Genomic DNA, 8,452 nt, shown 5'->3' with positions numbered 1-8,452 from the left:
TCTAAAAGTTCCCTAGGTTCAGAGTACTGAATGTTAGTACATTTGAGGCCTCTGCCTGGTGGCTCCCTCGCCACCCCCACACTTTCACCACACACTGTGCTGCAGCATCTCCAAGATCACCTGAAGGGAGGACCCTGACCAAGTTCAGTTATGGGTTGAGAATGGACCTTTCTCCCAGGAAACGATAGGGGATGTCTCCGGCCATGTCACACCTGCACCAAAGATGCGAGCAACCTGGCATTGTAATGGGTGGGGGTGTGTGTGGGGGGGGGGGTGTGCGACTGAAGAGCGAGTCCTCTCCAGACACCTGTAGCTCAGTGCACTGCTGTCTTTCTCCTGCTTCATCACCCTTCTCGTGGCCCACACCTGCACGTGCGTCTTTTTTCACAGCTACAGGGTCCTTGTAGTTCTTTTTCACACATCAAATGGGAAAAGAATGAGGAAAATGGAGAGGGAATCTAATTTGCACTGCTACTTAACCCAAATGGGGCATCCTAATCTCCGGCAAAGGGAGAAAGGACCAAGTGGGAGCTGCTGTTCTCTGCTCACCAAAAAGCCACGCTCTCCTCTTCTTCCTGGCTCTCGAGCCATCTCTGTTTCCCAGCCTTTCTTGCGGTTATATGTGGCCATGTGACTAAGTCATAGCCAATGGGATGTAGGTGACCTCACCCATAAAACCTTCCAGACTCCATGCTCCTCCATGATTTTTTCTCTTTCTGGATGGTTCCACTGGCTCCAACCTCCAAAGTGACTGTGGAAGCCTGAAGAGACAGGGCCACCTTTTTGACCTGTTAACTCACTCAATACTGTTAGGTGAATAAGAAATAACCATCCATTGTGTTTGAGCTTTTATACATTGGGTTATACCTGTTGGAACTGTTAGCCTACCCTAATTCATACAGAACAGAACAGCTCACAAATCTTGCCACCTCCAGGAAGCCCATGTCAATCTCTTCCTTCTTTCACCCCCACTCCTTTATCAGCTGCTACCTTATATTGCTATTTAATGGAAAGTTAACTAAAATTCAGACTAGGGACTCATGTCTTCTCTATTTTGTGTCATGTCTAGCAAAGAGATGCTTATAGTCATTAGATAAATCTTCCCTCTGTGCATTTAGTGGGCAGTCCTTCTCCCAGGAATGCCCTTTCAAAGTCTTTTTCTCTGCCTCTGATAATCTACCGCCATCCCATTTGAAATTTCCATCTCTCTCCCTTCTTGGGGTCTTCTCTTTCCACTCCACGCCACCGTGATCTTTCCCCCCTTCAATATATTTACTGCACCTCAGGTCACAGTTTCATTGAGACAACTTTTGCATTAAATGTCTTAGCATTCTGCAGTGTAAACCATAAGATATTGGTGCATTTAAGAGATGGGCCAGGACCAAGGAAAGGAGAGAAACTGGAAAGGAGAAGTTAAGGAACAGGAAGAAAATTTTGGAGAGCTTGGATGTCATGGAAACCAAGGGGAGAGAGCATTTCAAGGAGGGAGAGGAAACAGCATCAGCTGGTGTGGTTAAGTACACGGGGGACTCCACACACAGGCTTAGCAAGGTGGAAATGATGGGTCCCCTCAATGAGCGGTGAGCCCCAGCACCTGGCTTAAATGGGATGGAGTGTAAGAAAAGGAGATAGGGAGCATACGTAACTTTTAAGGAATTTAGGGAGGAGAAGAGGTTTGAGAGGTGGCCAGAGAGAAATCCGAGGTGAGGCAGGGTGTGAGATGTTTTTTAGGATGGGTGAGTCTGACTGATGGGAAAGAATGGCAGACAGGGGGAGGTTGAGGAAGAGGATGAGAGGTGACCAGCACCAGAGTTCCTGAAAAGTAGGGCTGGGTAATGGGTCCAGGACACAGGTGGGGGCCTGGGCTGAGGGCACCCACTTCCATGACAACTAGTGGGATGGAGGAAGGACACTCATCCTTTCTTCTTTCCTAAGTGGTTGTGGGGTTAGGTGGTAGAAAGTCAAGTGAGCCCTGGGCTGATGGCTTTGGCGTCTTGTCAGAAAAGGAAACCGAGTGATCTCCTGGAAAGAGGAGCAGCCTCTGGGTGGCCCCAATTCCCTTCCATTCCCAATACTGTCCATTCTAGGGGTGACAGCAGGGTTCCTCAGCCATCTCTCACAGCTCTCACCTGAGCTTCAGGGGCTGACCTGCAGTCTAACACCAAAAAAAAAAGCTGGGGTGGGTCCCTGGGGCCTGTCTGGAAATAACATTCCTTCAAGTTCTAGTCCTCTAAATTCTGGACTGCTTCTCCTTCGTTGTTCTTCCTGGACCCAGCATGGATTTAACTGGAAAATAGAGGGCCTATTGTTCTGATGCAGTGATAGGAATAGAATTCTTCATTTTGAGAAACTTAGTTGTTAGAATTTTTTTTTTTTTTTAAAGATTCAGCATCGTTTTCTCATAAGGCAGGTGCTCGCTGACTGCGTTTGTCCCCTGTTCATGATGGGCATGTGGATAAAGCCAGTAGTCCCATGCCACGTGGTCTGCGCCTGGACCTATCTCCATAGCTCTCTAAGTAATCCCAGTACTCCCAGCTTTTGGAGGCCGGCTGGGCGCCCTCGCGTCCGCCAGAGGGCGCCGTTGGCTCACAGAGCCGGCCGTGGTGGCCTCAGGCCTGGAGGTGCGGCGCTGACCACCGCGCTGTCCATTAGCCCAGTGACTAAATCACTTTATTACTTCATCCCCCGTTGCAGCGGAGTGGAGCGAGCCAGCCACCGCCAGGGCGCTCATCTGTGCAAGCAAGAGAGGAGCTAACAAGATTTGTGACACTCTTCTTATTTCGAAGTGTCATCCTTGTGACAAGTATTTATAGAGCACAGGGTTGTACCTACTGTGTCCAGGATCCTGGAGAGTAAGTACGGAGATGAGTCATACTGTCTCTCCAAACTTAAAGACCTTTCAGGGAAGTGGCAGAATTAAGAGAAGTCCCAAATTAAAAAAACTAGTTGGGCAGAGGTTAGGGCTATGAGAAGTGAGGGGAAGTGGTGGGAGAGTTCAGGGAGGGGGATCCCTAGCTTCAGCCAGGGACATAAGGACTGGGACAGGGAGGGGTTGGGCCTTAAAGGAGAGAAGGATTTGCTACCCTGAATTACATCTTGATTGCAAGAGAACCTGTGAATTAACTAGTTCTGGTTGTACATCTGTTATACTGAAATGATTGTTATCGGTGATGAAAAGGCAATATTCTCTGCCCTGGGGATCTAGCTCCTTAATCTTGAAAGGTAAATTAGAAATAGAAATGGATTTGCCAAATATCCAGAATGGGTTAGAGATATATAATGTAATCCGAACAGTCAGATTAAAAAAAAAAAAACCCAAAACAAAACAAAACCAAAAAACCATGTGTATATTTTGAGGGGGGCCATATCTGGCTGGTTCAGTTGGTCGAGCCTGTGACTCTTGATCTCAGAGTCATGAGTTTGAGCCCCACGTTAGACATGGAGGCTATTTAAAATTAAAAATGAAAAAAAAAAAAAAGGTTTCACTGAACAGTAAGATCAGTCCTTCTGCTAATTCATAAATTAGCCACAGGAGCCCACAGAAACAGCTGTTATATTTGGTACAGTTATAAAACCATACGCCAAAGATACATCTAATTGGTGTTACCAGACAAGACGCAGAAATAGAGAAGTTAAGGAACAATAAAGTTTTTTTTGTTTGTTTTAAGGACCTTGTTTACACATATCCCCAAAACCTAAGGAAGAACTCTGTGACTATCATAGTCCCCCCAAAATTATTACAAGTCTGTAATATCCAATTGCACTGAGGCCAGTTAAGTTTGGAACCAATACATTAAAATAAACCTGATTTGATTTACAGAAATTTTGTTTCCAACGTATAAAGGGTAATTGGAGTTCTTATCATTAAATGGCGTTGCACTGGTTCTGGTTTAATAATGCAGGAAAATCAGTAAACTGCAACTAGGAAGCATTAAGAGTTGATTGTAGACCTCTAGCTAGTGCTTTCTTTGGTTATTGTTAAAAATTCTCTTGTGGGGACGCCTGGGTGGCTCGGTTGGTTGGGCCGCTGCCTTCGGCTCGGGTCATGATCCCAGGGTCCTGGGATCGAGTCCCACATCGGGCTCCTTGCTCAGCAGGGAGCCTGCTTCTCTCGCTGCCTCTGCCTGCCTCTCTGCCTGCTTGTGTGTACTCTCTCTCTCTGACAAATAAATAAATAAAATCTTAAAAAAAAAAATTCTCTTGTGTGGCAAGTCAGTGAACTTCTTTAGCTCTGTTTCTTCATTTAATAGAGGAATTTAATAATAAGAAAGAATATAGGCCAGTTCATCTCCCAAATTTTGCAGCGTGTAACAAACAAGTCTTAGTTCTGCAGTGTCCAAATGCCCCCTTAGTGCTAACTTGGTTCTGAAGTCTCTTGAAGGATCTGCAAGTTCTGTGACATTAAACATAACTGAGGGAAGGGGAGAGGGGCTTAGGTGGCTGCTAGTTCTGAAACAGGCTGGATTCTCAGTGTCATCTGAAGTCTTCTGCATGCAGTGGCCCAGGGCCATGGGGGATCAAACAGTTTCCCTCTGACTGTGATTGTCCTTACCTCTACATTTCTATTACCCTTTCCAACTGTGCCATTTATCTGTCATTTACTGTGTGCTGCCTTGAGTCATCCTTCTACACCTGATACTTGAGGACAGGGTCTATGGCATTCTTCATTGCTCTTCACCAAACAGTCCATACTCCTCACCTCTGCACATGGGGGAACTTCCCAGCCCCTGGTGGTTGGGGGAGAGCAGCCATGTGACTGGTTCTAGCTAACAGGTAGTGAGCAGAAGTGAATGTCATTTAGCACATCCAGTGGACTATTAGTTGCCTGACCCTCTAGAGGTTCTTTTGCTTGTTGCCCGTGACCAGCTAAGATCCAGATAGTGACTTTTCTGTTGGCCTGGATGCAGGAACAAGAATGATACTGAGCTGGGGCAGAGCTCTAAGCCAACCTGCCACAGATTTAGAGCAGCGTGAGGAGAAACCTGTTATTTTAAGACCATAGGATTTGGAGACTGTTTATTACAGCAGCATGACCTGGCCCAGTCCGACTAACAAAGGGTCAATGTGTGTCATCATCTTTGCTTCCCCAGTGCTCCCAATGACGTGGCACTTAATACCAACTGCTAAATAAATGACTTCCTGTCTCCCCCACTGGAGTAGGAAACATCCATACATCTATTTGTCCTCCCTAGAGCACCTGCCCCAGGATTGTGAACATAGCAGGTGCTTAGCAAGACTCGTGGATTCATTTGTATATTTAAAAGTCCCAAGATGCAGGGCACCTGGGTGGTTCAATCAGTTAAGTGTCTGACTTTTGCTCAGGTCATGATCTCAGGGTCCTTGGACTGAGCCCTGCACCAGGCTCCCCGCTTAGCAGGGAGTCTGCTTGTCCCTCTCTCTCTCTCTGCCCTTCTCCCTGCTTGTGCTCATGCTTGTGTGCACGCGTGCTCTTTCTCTCTCTCAAATAAATAAATAAATAAATAAAATATTTAAGAAAAAAAAAAAAGAAGTCCCAAGATGCAGCTCAATGTAACAGCCAAAGATGTGGTATGTGATGTTCCTTACCATACGGTGCTTGAGTGAGTGGGATGCAGGGTCAAAGGAACTGAGGAAAGATGGGCAGCAGGCCATCTCCTGCCTGCATCTGCCTTTAAGCTCCATGGGGTTACCTCTGATTCTTATATCTCTTTGTAGGGTGCAAGTGAAGCTTGGTCTCTGGGTCATAGCAAAAGAGTTCAGAGCAGAGTCAAGGCCAACATAAGACAGGGCAGGCCAGACATAGGCCAGCAACCAGAGGGAGGAACTAGGGTGGGGTTAGGAGTGGGGCTGGGACACAGGTCGGGGGTAGGCCAGGCAGGGCCAACAGAACTCTGGAAGGTTTTCAGTGTCATTTTGTTGCTGCGTATTCCATCACATAGCCCAGGTGGTTGAATTCTGTTCCATGGGCATGTGTGGAATGGATGACAGTCCCTGACCAGGCCGACCTTTGCAGAAGCCATTAACATTCTATAAATGGCATCCACTAGCACAGCAACAAGGACATGAATATTGATATGCTAGTCTAAGGTTCTGGCACCCCATCTCTGCTTCCTTTAATCCATCACAACAATATCCACAGGCTGTTTCTTTTTGATTAGAGGAAATCATCTTCAGGCGTGGATCTTCTATTGCTCCAACATCCTGTTTTGGGGTGAGTTTTCTGGGGGGGAAACTGCAGAAGAGAAACCTATCCATCCCTGCAAACTTGCCTTTCTAAGGTATTAACTCTGGGTATGCTGTTCCTGACCTTAGAATGATCAGTGTCTCATGAGGAAAAAATTCAAACTCATTTACAGGCTCCCCAGAGTCTTAATGATCCCATTCAACCTACCTAACCTCACCTCACCTCCTCTTCCTGCCTGCCAACATGCCAGGTCCATCTGATGGCTGACTCATCCCACACAGCTGTGCTCTTACCTACTTGTGCTCTGCATACCCTGTACCCATTGCCTCCAGTGTCCTTCCCTCTCCTCTTTGCCTACTGGAAAGTCTAGACCCAATGGGTGATGCCTTCCCAGGCAAACCCAGGCAGGGAGTGAGGCTGCCCTTGTGCTGTCACTCTGAGAGAGGCTGGAGCACCCCTACATCTACTGTAGTACTTAATCATGTGGCCTTGGGAGCTCTTGCTCAATCAGTCCTTTTCCCCAAGAGCTTAATTTTTAAAGTACCCTCCTGGTCATCTTTGTTCAATTTTGAACAATTCATTCTTCCTTTCTCTCACTCGAAGCTCACAAAATAACTAGGCAGTAGTTGGAATCCAAGGGACATTTTACTCAATGTCAATACCAGTCTCTGCTGTCTTTCAGAACTGCATACAGAGGCCGAGAGGAGGATCTAGTAGGCAAAGATTATTGATTGGAATTTTACTTTTTAAACTTTCCCACCTGTAAGGGCTTGTTTTTCTTTTCATGTGAATCTGGAAACAAGCTCACATCTGGCATCTCCGTGGTGATCCTGGAGAATACAGATTTTTGTTCAGCCAAGCCGAGAGTAAGAAGGTGAGAGATTTATTCAGAAATAAGGATGTAATAGGAGCAGGAAATTAGGAATGCTTGCAATGTAAAGTACTAGCATTCTCCCTTTTTATTTAAATATTCATTCAGTACAACACAGGCAGTTTGGCGAGATCTTTTCACCACTCCACCACCCCCCCCACCCCTTTTTAGACTTGGAATTAAAAGGCAGGCACTTGTTGTGATGAGCACGGGGTGTTGAATGGAAGTGTTGAATCGCTATATTGTACACCTGAAACTAAGATTACACTGTACGCTAACTGGAATTTAAATAAAACTTACAAAATGGTTAAGACCCACAAAAAAAGAAGGTGAGGTTACACTGGTGTTGGTCACATCTGAGAATTGCAGCCTGATTGTTCACATGGTGTAACAGACAGCCTGCTAAGAGGCAGAGGCTGTTCTCCTGTAACCATACCTGGGTCACAAGGAAGTGGTATTGGAAGTTTGTAGGTTATTGGTTTTAAGAATACCTAACCGCTGAGATGGCAGTAGGCCCTATTTATTTATATATATCTGGGAAGTCTTGTCTGGGGAGAGATGGAATATGGTATCACGCAAAAAGTTCAAGTTCAGCATGCCCTTAATTCTAAACGTACTTCCTATATAACATTGAAGAGGAGGGATTTTGGTCAATGTTTTTCAGTCTTGTGTACTTCTCTGTTTGCATGGTAATCTTACCCAGGGAAAGAGTACAGAGATGGTCTGAAACACTTACGGATCCCTAAATTCATGAAGTCCTTGCCTTTCTAGACTCAACAGGGCTGGGGCTAGGGTGAGGCAAATGGAGCACTCATCTCAGGTACAGAATTTCAGAGGTGCCAATCAAGTCAGTAACATAAGTGATATTTTAATAAAACATTTAAAATTATTTAAATTTTGAATATGTTCATCCATTTTACATTAATTTTGATTTTTTAAAAATATTGCATTAAAGTATTACTCATTTTGATTACGGTGCTCATTGAATTTTGCCTCTCTGTCAAGTATTTCAGCTCTATTAGTGGCTCTACTTCCCAAATGAATTTTCACAAGACCTAGCCCTATTTGCCATTGCCTTCCATCACATGCCCCCTGAAGGGGGAAGCAAGTTTAATAAGAATAGAGTGGTGGAAAAAATTCTGATGATCAAAGACATAAAAACTGAACAGCAGTAAGATGCCCCACCAGCACCAGCGCTTTGTCCTACTGACAGATTCCAAAACACACCTCCAGCTGGCGGGAGTGACCATGTAGGGCATTACTTTCGTATCCTGACTTTCTGCAGGCGGAAGAGCTCAGTTGTCCCCAAAACTGCATTTTAGCACTCTCTACCCAGCTGTACCATTCGACAGGGCGGGCTGGGAGAAACGATAGGATCAGGGAGAGCAGGAACAGCAGGCCTTAGGCGAGGATCACCC

The sequence above is a fragment of the Martes martes genome (genome assembly GCF_963455335.1).
Source record: "Martes martes genome assembly, chromosome: 9".
Taxonomy (NCBI): domain Eukaryota; kingdom Metazoa; phylum Chordata; class Mammalia; order Carnivora; family Mustelidae; genus Martes; species Martes martes.
Note: the sequence above shows the minus strand (reverse complement) of the source record.